At 37.0% G+C, this 13,160-nt stretch overlaps 1 protein-coding gene across 3 annotated transcripts in view; it reads right to left on the bottom strand.

Moving 5' to 3' along the window:
- The window catches only part of TSPAN8 (tetraspanin 8), a 54,169-nt gene that overhangs the window by 25,870 nt on the left and 15,139 nt on the right, over positions 1–13,160 (bottom strand). The window lies entirely within an intron of this gene.

Below are 13,160 nucleotides of genomic sequence, written 5' to 3'. Positions count from 1 at the left end.
CAAGTCTATTTGTGGGTCTATGGACAAGACGTCAACTCCATTGAGGGAGGATTATTTTCCATGTTTTAATTCCAATACTGTGCTTTCCGTTAATTGTAACACACAAAAGATAAATCACATCAGCTTAAAGAAAAAATGTCCTTATTATGCTCCTGGGTTTGTCTCTGAGAAGCATTCTAAGACCAAGAAAGAAGGGAATAACTGACTAATCACCAAATATTCATTCAATATTCAAGAGCCAGAAAAAAGTTGGGATATGCAGGGAAAGTAGGACATTGGACAAAATTACAGCGACAAAGGTATAAATTAAGCAACAGTATTTGTACCCTAATAAACTCTTTTAAAAATAAGATCTGTTAGATGGTAAAGTTTACCCAGAGAGGAAGAACAATGAGGAACAGTACTTAAAGTCTTAAATTCCTTTAATGACTTTACCAGATTATTTAATTTGGACTGAGGCCAACACATAAAATGTGCAACACATTTTATTTTAGTGTAAGGAAAACCGTTGTCTTTCAGGTCCCTCCCCAAAATTTTTTTTTGAAAAGGATTTTTTTATATATGCTTCACAAAGCAAACAAACAAAAAAGATCTATTATTAGAGATGTAGAGAGCAGGTCTGGTAACATACCAGACACAACAAACCTTGGAGGACTTTCTGGACTATTCCAACTTGTTGGCCTTCAGATTGAGAAATGCCTGAGTCCTCCAAAACCTGATGATCTTGGAACATCATTGCTTCAGTGCATAGTTCAACCACATGCTTGCAACCTCAAAGCAGCAGTTTCATTTTTAATGGTTTCTCATTACATTTGCCATGGAAATTGAGTCAAGAACTTTGTTAAGAAACAGGGAGTACAACTAAGTAGCTGAATAATCATAAAATCTGTGCCCTCTAAAAGAACTTGAAAATCATCTAGGCCCAAATCCTTCATTTTGGATAAAGAAATTGGAACCCTGAGACAAGTTACATCGTGAAAATCCAAAACAACTCCGGATCCAATCTCACCCCTACTACATGCTTTAGCTTCTGCAAAGTAATTAATGCAATTAAATACCAAGGCTCTCCTTCAAATCACTAAGTAACTTATACAATATAATTATTTTACAGGTGCATATGCAAGGGTTAGCACGCATGTGCAGAAACACACGCACACATCATAATATGCAAACATTGAAAAAAGAACTTTAAATCCTTCTTATTTCCTCTCCCCTTCCCACTGAATCCAAATTTTATTTCCAAATAGAGTACAATTTGCTCATTTTAGCAGTTCTTTGTTAATTAGCCTGTGAGAATTTATGTCAAATGATAACGAGATCCTCTGGGATTTTCAGTAATTTTATATCAGTTTTTGTTGTTGTTATTCCATTTGTTTGCTCATACTTTCTTTCTTTTCCTTCTCCATTCATAATTAGATTTATATTAATTGCCTTAATAGACACTGGGGCTTTTAGCTTTAACTGACAAGAATATTAAGTACCTTAATGCTATTACAGTTATCATTCCTACTGATATTTATGAAACTATTCATGAGAAAATTTTAAGAACTCCAAGAGACTAAAAGTGTGGTACTTTTTAAATCCTTAACTTTTTTGTTTGTATGTAACTCTTTAGCCCCCTTTTTCAATCTATTTAGACATCAAACCATTCAGGAACCTTATGAAATCAGCCATATTTGCCACTCACATGACAATTTTTATTCTCTGCCACAGAAAAGTTATCTGCAACATTAGCATTTAAATAAAGAGCACCCAATTATTTCAGAAGTCAAGAATATTTTGCTCAACTTCAATATTGAGAATTAGGCAAATTATTGTAGGGACTTTGAAGATGACCAAAGTATCACTTCCACCCCATCTTCAAATTATATTTAAAAATATTTCCTTCAACTTTACTTAAAAAAATATAAAGAAACATGTTTAAAATATATCATTCATCTGATTAGAATGAATTATTGAAGAACTTCACATGTAAAGACTACCTGAGTCTTAATATTATAAAATTATTTATAAATTTGTGAATGCTAAACTTAAATTGTGAAAAGTATATTTTCTGTCAGAAATAATCATTGTAGAGTCATGATTAATCCTAAACTATTTCATCACAATCGTTACCAATGTTGGCCATTATTATGATTTTGTTTGAGACCTTTTCCAAGTTTTGCTGTAAGAGTTTGTCCCTTAATCTTTTTATAGTGTTTCAAACAGGAGTATAACTTAAGAAATAAGTGTCTAACTCTGGCCCAGATGGCTTCACTGGAGAACTCTATGAAAAATTCAGAGGAGAGCCTGTGCCAGCACTATTTAAATATTTCAGAATATAGAAAAGTAAGGAATACTTCCAAATTCATTCTATGAAGCCAGCATAACCCTGACACCAAAACCAGGCAAAGACACAACAAAAAAAGAAAATTACAGATCAATGTCTCTCATGAATATAGATGCAAAAATTCTCAGCAAAATTCTAGCCAATAAAATTCAGCATCGCACCAAAAAATATATATATACCACAATCAAGTGGGATTCATACCAGGTATGTAAGGATGGCTTGAAATTAGAAAATCAATCAACATAATCCACACATAAATAAAACCAAAGAATAACATGATCATCTCAGTCAATGCAGAAAAGATATTCAATAAAGTCCAACACACGTTGCTGATAAAAACTCTCAATAAAATAGGTCTAGAAGGAAAATTCCTCAATGTAATGAACAGCATCTATACAAAACCAACAGCCAACATTGTTCTTAATGGAAAGAGGCTGAAAACATTCCCCCAGAGAACAGGAACAGATAAGGATGCCCTTTATCACCACTCCTATTTAACATTGTGCTGGAAGTCCTAACTAGAGCAATAAGGCAAGAAAAAAAATAAATAAAGGGCATCCAAATTGGTAAGGAAGAAGTAAAACTATCCCTATTTGCAGATGATATGGTACTATATGTAGAGAACCCAAAGGACTCCACAAAAAAATACTGAAGCTAATAGAAAGGTTCAGCAGAGTAACAGGATACAAGGCAAACATACAAAAATCAGTTGGATTCCTATACACCAATAAAGGGAACCATGAAAAGGAAATCAGGAAAACAATACCATTTATAATAGCCCCTAAAAAAATAAAACACACAGGAATAAATCTAACCAGAGACATAAAAGGCCTATACAAAGAAAACTACAGAACACTACAGCAAGAAACCAAACAAGTCCTACATAAATGGATAAACATACCATGGATATGGATAGGAGGAATCAACGGTGTGAAAATGTCAAATCTACCCAAAACAATCAAAGATATAATGCAATACTGATCCAAATACCCACAGCACTCTTTAAAGAGATGGAAAAACTAATCACTAATTTAATCTGGAAAGGAAAGAGGCCCTGGATAAGTAAAGCACTATTGAAGAAAAAGAATAAAGTAGGACTCATACTACCTGACCTCAAAACCTGCTATACAGCTATGCTAGTCAAAACAGCCTGGTACCGGTAAAATGACAGACACATTGACCAACGGAACAGAATTGAGAACCAGATGTAAATCTATCTACCTATGGTCACCTGATCTTTGACAAAGAACCAAAGTCCATCAAATGGGGAAAAGACAGTCTTTTTAACAAACTGTGCTGGCAAAACCAGATGTCCATCTGTAAAAAAAGTTAAATGGGACCCAGACCTTGCACTATACACAAAACTAATTCAAAATGGATCAAAAAACCTAAATATAAAACCAAAAACTATAAAGATCATAGAAGAAAAAATAGGATTGATGCTACAGGCCCTAATACATAGTATCAACAGGATACAAATCATAACTAACAATACACAAACTCCAGAAGATAAGCTAGATAACCAGCATCTTCTAAAAATTAAACACTTATGTTCATCAAAAGGCTTCGCGAAAAGAGTAAAAAGAGAACCTGCAGACTGAGAAAAAAATTTTGTCTATGGCAAATCCTACAGAGGTCTAATCTCTAAAATCTATAGGAAAATCCAACATCTCTACAACAAAAAGACAGATAATCCAATTAAAAAACGGGCAAAGGATATGAATAGACACTTAACCAAGGAAGATATTCAAGTGGCTAACAGACACATGAGGAAATGCTCGCGATCACTAGCCATTAGAAAAATGCAAATCAAAACTACAACAAGATACCATCTCACCTCAACATTACTGGCACAAATCCATAAAACAGAAAATCATAAATATTGGAGAGGCTGCAAGGAGATTGGAATTCTTACGTGCTGCTGGCAGGAATGTAAAACAGTACAACCATTTTGGAAAATGATATGGCACTTCCTTAAAAAGCTAGAAATAGAAATACCATGTGACTCAGCAATCTCACTCCTAGGAATACATCCTAGAGAAATAAGAACCATCACATGAATAGACATATGTACACCCATATTCATTGCAGCATTATTCACAACAACAAAAAGATGGAAACAACCTAGAAGCCCATCAATAGATGAAGGGATAAACAAACTATGATACAAACACACAATAGACTAATGCAATAGACTACTACACAACAAAAAAGAACAATGATGAATCTTGGAAACATCTCACAACATGGATGAATCTGGAGGCCATTATGCTGAGTGAAACAAGTCAATCACAAAAGGACAAATACTGTATGAGACCACTATTATAAAAACTTATGAAAAGGTTTACACACAGAAAGAAACATTCTTTGATGGTTACTAGGGAGGGAAAAACGCTAACTAGACAATAGATATGAGTCCTGGTAGTGCAGAGGTTAGAGAGTTCGAATGCACCAGCCACTCCTTGGAAACTCTATGCAGCAGTTCTACTCTGTCTTATAGGGTCGCTGTAGGGTCACTATGAGTCAGAATCAACTAGATAGCTAGGAGTTTGGCTTGGTTTTTGGTTTAAACAATAGATTAATGGTAACTGATGAAAGGTAAACATAATACTGGGGAAGTCAGCACAACTTGACCAAGGCAAGGTCATGGAAGCTTCATAGACACATCCAGACTCCCTGAGGGACTGAAATACAGGGCTGAGAGCTGAGAACCACGGTCTTGGGGAACATCTAGCTTAACTGGCATAACATAGTTTATAAAGAAAATGTTCTACATCCTACTTTGGTGAGTAGTGTCTGGGGTCTTAAAAGCTTGTGAGCAGCATTTAAGATACTCCACTGGTCCCACACTGTCTGGAGCAAAGGAGAATGAAGAAAACCAAAGACACAAGGGAAAGATTCGTCCAAAGAACTAATGGACCACAACTACCACAGCCTCCACCAGACTGAGTCCAGCACATCTAGATGGTGCCCAGCCACCACTACCGACTACTGTGACAAGGATCACAAAAGAGAATCCCAGACAGAGCTGGAGAAAAATGTAGAACAAAATCTTAACTCACAAAAAAAGACCAGACTTATTGGTCTGACAGAGACTGGAGAAATCCTAGGAGTATGGCCCCCAGACACGCTTTTAACTCAGTACCGAAGTCACTCCTGAAGCTCACCCTTCAGCCAAAGACTAAACAGGCCCATAAAACAAAACGAGACTAAAGGGGCACACCAGCCCACAGGCAAGGATGAGAAGGCAGGATGGGACAGGAAAGCTGGTAATGGGAAACCCAAGGTTGAGAAGGGAAAAGTGTTGACATGATGTGGGGTTGGCATTGTGCCACAAAATAAAAACAATATGTGTATTAATTGTTTAATGAGAAACTAATTTGCTCTGTAAATCTTCATTTAAAGTACAATAAAAAAAAATTTCTCAAAGGCAAAAAAAATCAAATGGTGTATTGCGTTAGGCAAATCTGCTGCAAAAGACTTCATTAAAGTGTTAAAAAGCAAAGATATCACTTTGATGACTAAGGTGTGCCTGATCAAAGCCATGGTATTTTCAATTGCCTCATATGCATGTGAAAGCTGGACAATGAAAAGTAAGACAGGAGAATTGATGCGTTTGAATTGTGGTGTTAGGGAATAATATTGAATATACCATGATTGCCAAAGGAAAGAATACACCTGTCTTGGAGAAAGTACAGCCAGAATGCCCCTCAGAAGCAAGGATGGTAGGACTTGTCTCAATTTGGACGCATCATCAGGAAGGACCAATTGCTGAAGACATCATGCTTAGTGTTATGGATTGAATTGTACCCCCCCAAAAATGTAAATACCCCTATACCTATGGTTATAATCCCATTTGGGAATGGGCTTTCTTTTTTGTGTTAATGAGACAGCATTAGCATAAGGTGTGTCTTAAATCAGTCTTTTTTGAGGTATCAAAACAAACAAACTCATTGCCTTTGAGCAATTCCAACTCCTTGTGATCCTATAGGACAGGGTAGAACTTCCCCATGGGGTTTCCAAGGAGCGGTTGGTGGATTCAAATGGCCAATCTTTTGGTTAGCAGTGGAGCTCTTGGCCACTGTACCACCAGAGCTCCTTTTGAGGTATACCCACTAAAACCAAACCCACTGCCGTCGAGTCAATTCCAACTTATAGCAACCCTATAGGACAGAGTAGAACTGCCCTGTAGAGTTTCCAAGGAGTGCCTGGTGTATTCGAACTGCTGACCTTTTGCTTAGCAGCCATAGCACTTAACCACTACACCACCAGGGTTTCCTTTTGAGGTATAAAAGAGATTAAATAAGCAAGTGAGAAAGCACAGATGTGGGAAGATAGATGCCACGTCACATTAAGATCACCAAGAATTCAAGGAATAGTAGCTGAAGACACAAGGACCTTCCTCTAGGGCCAACAGAGAGACGGTCTTCCCTAGAGCTGATGCCCTGATTTCAAACTTCTAGCCTCCTAATTTTGGGAAAATAAATTTCTGTTTGTTAAAGCCACCCCTCCAAAACAAAAGAAAGAAATGTCCAGCTCTGTCCTACTTTTTGTAGGTGAGTTTATAAAAGCAAGTGGGTTGATATGTTAGGTGTCCATGCCTATTGTCAGTGGATCCTGCAGCAGGGATTGGGCCTTCCTTGCCTCTTTCTGGTTTCCCTTTGGAGAGTGCCATTATGGTGATCACTCAGCCCTCCAGAGACATCTTCCTTTTATCTCACAGCACGTCACACTGTCCTTATAGAATTAGGATGTAATTGGTCTGAGCTGGAATTCTGAGAAATTAGATAATTTTGGTATTTGCTTGCAGGCAGTTGTTGAAACTATAAAATACCAGGAAAAAAAAATGGCAAGGTGCCATCCAGGAGCAAGGTAAATGTTCAGGACAAACTGATTTGTCCTCTTCTCTGAGAATGTTTCTTTCAATTATCCTTAATTCTCCTCTCTCATCTCAATTCTACCTTTTTGATTTGGGCATTTATAGAAGAATGTTTGGGGAATAATGATAATGGAAGAAAACACATAATGCTATGTTAGATAAAGGGGCAATTTGTGAGCTAGAACATCGTGGGTCCAAAATGGACATTTTTTAGTTTAAGAAAATTCTCCCTGTGCTGTTCCTGAGAAATTTACAAAAGGATAAGAAAATATCCAAGTGGATACCTACGAGATTAGTTCTTATAATAACCCCAGAACAATAGGTGCCATGACCGCAGAGGGCAAGGATTCTGGCAGATTGTTAATGAATCTTCTTCCAATCCTGATGCCATGCTTTTCCTCATATAGTACAGTGCCTCAGATTATTTGCCCAGCATACAGATTGAGTAAGTATGGTGGTGAGAGGATACAACCCTGACACACTCCTTTCCTGACTTTAAACCGCACAATATCCCCTTGTTCTGTTCAAATGACTGCCTGTTGGTCTATGTACAGGTTCCATGTGAGCACAGTTAAGTGTTCTGGAATTCCGGTTATTCACAATGTTATCCATAATTTGTTATAATCCATACAGTCAAATGCCTTTGTATAGTCAATAAAACGCAGGTAAACATCTTTCTGGTATTCTCTGCTTTCAGCCAGGATCCATCTGGCATCAGCAATAATATCCCTGGTTCTACGTCCTCTTGTGAATCTGGCTTGAATTTCTGGTGGTTCCCTGTCAATGTAATGTTTGCTTCATATTTCTAACTATATTTGCTTCATATAATTCACTAAGTGCTATTTAGTGCATTCTCTTTGGTTTTTGCTCAGATTATTTGCTATTGAATTATTATTTTATATTATCTCTCAAAAATATTTTTTAGATTTGCACTCAGGTTTATAATAAAAAATACAATTACTAAAAAGACCAGACTTAATGGAATGACTGAGACTAGAAGGACCCAGGTACTCATGGGCCCCAGACCTGTTGGCCCAGGCCAGGAACCATTCCTGAAGTCAACTCTTCAGAGAGAGACTGGACTGGACAATGGGTTGGAGAGGGATGCTAGTGAGGAGTGAGCTTCTTGGATCAGGTGGACACTTGAAACTATGTTGGCATCTCCTCCCTGGAGGATAGATGAGAGGGTAGAGGGGGTTAGAAACTGGCGAAATGGACATGAAAAGAGAGAGTGGAGGGAGGAAGCAGGCTGTCTCATTAGGGGGAGAGAATTTGGGAATATGTAGCAAGGTGTATATAAGTTTTTGTGTGAGGGACTGACTTGATTTGTAAACTTTCACTTAAAGCACAATAAAAAAAAATGTCAGAACCAATTTTATTTGTTCTAGATTATGCATTTCTGTGGAAGGTAAATAGCCTACTATTTATTCCAGCCATCTCAAAAACTGAAAGCTGCTCTGAGGCTTTGTGGGAACAGAGAGCCCAAAGAGCTGCGAAAAAAATCTAAAACTATTGAATATTTTAATCAGTCTGTTTTAAATTCAGTCATGTCTGAAATTACTAACAGAAAGTAAGATCTGTGACTTCTCTCAAAAAAAATACAATTACTTAGACATAAGTGACTTCTTCACTTATTTCCAGACCTTTGTTACCATGATTCTTCAATGCTTAAACTGTCCAGTTTACTTCACATTTGGTATATATTTGGTATTTGGTATATATATAATTATTTGGTATATATTTAAGTACATTTTATAATATGAATATCTGAAGACATCTTTCTGTGTTGTTCACTTGTGAAAGAGTTTAGCTAGGTATAGAACTCTTGGGCCACATCCTTTGCTCTGAATACTTGACAGATATTGTTCCATCACCTTTTGGCATTTAGTGTTGCAATAAGAGAAGTCTTATTTTGTTCATGTATTGTTTGCTTGTTTTCTTTTTTGTTGTTTGTATCTAGACATTTGTAAGATTTTTATTTATCTTTTAATTCAGTGGTTTTCCCAGTATTTATCTAGGGAGAGTTATCTTCTTTCCATGACTTTTCCTTGGGGCATAATAGGCACTTGCCATCTGTATGCAAGGTATATTTTTAGCTCGACAAAATTTTCATATTAGTTTGATTATTTTTGTTCCATTTATTCTGGTCTCTTTTCCATTCTCTGTTCTCTGTATATATCATCTTCTTTCACATCATTTTCATCGCTTTTACATTTTCCTCTAGGAGGTTCTCAATTTGGATTTCTATATCACTGTCTCCATTAAATATGATGTCCAGAGTGGATTCTAATTTTGTTATTGTGCTTCTAGTTTACTCAAAGTCCTTCTTCAATTTATCCATTCCTCTTTCATCTCATTCTATGATTTTTCAATTAACTTTATCTTCTCTTATATCTTTCAGACACTGTTTCATGGGGATTATTTTATTATTTTATTTTATGGCATTGCATTGTGGGTACTGATTCCCTGACACTCTCTTCAGGATCCTGGAATGTTTCTTCTTGGGATGTGTGCTTGTCCTCAAAGTCTTCAAAGTAACTAACGTTCCCTTTCAGTTGTTCAACAGTGCTTTTGTTAGGCCTTATGCTAAATTTTCTCATTTACTCATTCTTGAATAGGATGAGACCTATTCTGATTCATTATCTATTAAAAAGTTAGGGTGGGTGCTTTGCCTCACTCTCTAAGAATATGGGTAATGACCAAATCCTCTGATCTGTTGGAAGAAAGGTTGCTGTGCATTCCCTCTATACGCATGCCTAATGTAGCTCTGGTTTACTAAGAAGGTCTTCTACCCTTCACTCAGTATCTGGTTTTCTGATGCTCTAAACCAGTGGAGTAAATTATAACTTCAAGTCTTAGCAGGCTCTACTATTACGACTTTTCTATCTTCAGTCCCAAATGAGTGATGTTTATTGTATCAGTGAATGTTAAGTATATAGTACATGTGTCTTTACAGTTCCACTCATCTGCATCTTCGAAATCTATTAAGTAAACCAAGCGCCTAGTACATCAGATGAGGAACACTGAAGCACAGAGAGGCTAACTACTTTCCCAAGGTCACACAGTGTGTAATGAAACAGCTCATGTTCAAAACCAAAGCCTAATTTAAAAAAATTTAAATGTATTTTAAATAACTCTAAGGCTGGAGAAAGGAATCAATCACATTTCTTCCCAACACAAAGAGTAAGCACACTCAGGGCTATCTTTCCTGCACCAGAGCATAAAATCGCTAAAATTTATATAACTTCAAAACACGTTAAGAGAGATGACTGTTCAGCATTTGATCAGCATCCCAATGTTTCTGAATAATAAAATGATGCTAATTCAGGAATGCTTTTATCACTTTGTTTCAAAAGCACAGCTTCCATGTAACTAACACCTGCAGACCTGTACCTACATTTGCAGGGCCTGATCCAAGAACACAAATAAAAGTTCACAGACCATACGTCTGTATATTAAGAAGTTGTAACTCAAGGTAGAAAACTTATATAAAAGGTGTTCCATCCTCCTACCTCGACAAGTATACCCACTTAATGACCTTGAAGACAAGGTTCAATTTAGAATTCTTAGTCTCCTCAGAGTCTGCCTATCAGATGAGGGGAGCATGGGGAGAGCCAGTCCTGGCCTACATCCCTCACTTCCAGCTCTTCCCTGAGCCCCAAGGGCCCTAACAGCAGTGAGTCTGGATACCTCCACCTATACGCCCAAGCTCTGTTTACAGCCTGCTCCCATTCCTTGTAAGCTCTCCTTTAATCATTCCTGGGGAAGAGGACTGTGAAGACCCACAAAGAAGGATTAAGGCCATTTGGGCAGGGAAATTTGGGATGTCAGGTACTGAAAGTGTGGTCAAGAAAGGTGAGGGAAGGCTCAGGGTGGGTATATTACTCTGGCATCACATATTCCTTGTCCCATGAATATGGAGGACAGGCTAAGGAAGGGTCAGAGTACAGCTAAAATCATATTTAGCTTTTAAAATTCCAATATATCTAAATGTAATTTTAAATTCTAATACTTTCAAATTAAAAACAATATAATGATTGGAATCCAAAAAAAAATAGCATTAATAGAACTATTATTGCATGTCAATCCTTATGTGATAGGCTTTCCATAAATATCTTAGTTAATCTTCACAATTAATCCTCTACGTAAGACTATTATTCTCATTTTGCAAATGCAGAGGCTGCAGCCCAGAAAAGTTAAGGAGCATATTCCAGGTCACAACACCATAAGGAGTGGAACCAGGATTTGAATCTGAGTCTTGTGTGTTTACAAAATCCATTTTCTTTCCATTCCCCTAAATTATGATATAAGAATTCCTGCCTTATTACAATTCTTGCCATCTTATTTCCTCCTCTGTTTCATATTTCAACAATGAAATTTATTCAACACTATGCAGAGTGGTTTCATATTTCTCTATCTCATAAAAATTTCTATATAATGTTGACTGAAATGTCCTTTTTTCATACATTTATTTAGTATTTACTCCAAGTACTTTATATACATTAAATCATTTAATCCTTACAATAACCCCATGAGGTAGATACCACTGTCATCCTTATTTTTACAGATGAGGAACACTGAAGCACAGCTAAGGTTAACTAATTTCCTCAAGGTCACATAGCTGTGGTGAAGAAGTTGAGGTTCAAAACTAGAACCTGAGCTCTCCATTAGGCTCTAATGTCTTTGACACTGTTATAATTCCACACTGATGGCAAAGGAGTAGACATATGTATTTCAAAAGTTCACACATTTCAGTCATAGACAAGCCCTTAGCTTCACAGATTTCATCAACACAGAAGAAAAGATAATTGTTTCCTTTTTTTTTTTTTTTTTAATGTACCTCTACTTTAATTAGTCCCTGGGTAGTGCAAATAGTTAACTCACTTGGCTGCTAACCAAAAGGCTGGAAGTTTGAGTCTACCAGAGACACCTTGGAAGGAAGGCCTGGTGATATACTTTTGAAAAATCAGCCGTTGAAAACTCTTGTGGAGTTCAGTTCTATTCTGATACACATGGGGTGGCCATGAGTCTAAATTGGCTCAATGGCAGCTGTTTATCTGGTAATTATGTCTGCTTTGCTTCCACTCTTTCAGTTGTTCTCAGAACATACAATTCAGAGGTCCAAGCATTAACTAAAATGCAATGGTGGACAGCAAAACACTGGTTCCTGAGCTCTTTCCATGCTCTGACTTCCTTCTGCTCTCTTCAAACTCCTCATGCAGTGGCTCCTTCAGTGACTAATACATTTGGCTTCACAGTTTGGCTCCTTCTTTGCACTAGGCCTCATTTAAGATTACATCACTGTGCTTTCCCATGAAGAGCTGACCTCCCCATAGCTTACTGCCTCTGATAATTGTTCCATCTTCCATGCTTACCCCGACCCCCAAGACACCCCAAGAACCTCTACAGTACTCCCAAGCCAGACTTATCCTGAGAGGTACATAAGAAAATCTGGGCATTCCATCTGCTTTTGACACAAGACTCAGGGAATTAGATTTTGTACCTATAATTTATCATCTACAGCACCTCCAGCTCACTCTAACTTGAATCAAATTCTAGTATGAGTGATTTGGAATGATTTTTCACTTGCCCATGTTTTTCTTCAATTTGTAATTCTAACAAATGGAAATTACTGCATATTTATGTGGCATATCTGAGGTTCCCCCAGCAGAAACTGGTATGTTTAGTTTCAATGACCATAGGCATATCTTCGAGATATTTAAACATCTGGCCCTGCTTTACGAAGGCTTAGTTTCACAAGTTACACCAGAAAGAATGCATTTAAAAACATAAAGTCACGGACATCTAGAAGAAAACCACATCAGTGAGACCCTTAAATTTTTTTGCTTAAGTAAACATTAGAAATGTGACAAATTGCTAATTTCCTATGAAAGATTGTAAAATTCCAACTGAGAGCTCTGGGCTGGGGGTGTATAGAAGAACAGAAAAAGG

Source organism: Loxodonta africana, chromosome 4 (assembly GCF_030014295.1).
Source record: "Loxodonta africana isolate mLoxAfr1 chromosome 4, mLoxAfr1.hap2, whole genome shotgun sequence".
Classification (NCBI taxonomy): Eukaryota; Metazoa; Chordata; class Mammalia; order Proboscidea; family Elephantidae; genus Loxodonta; species Loxodonta africana.
This window is presented reverse-complemented; position numbering and strand designations above follow the sequence as displayed.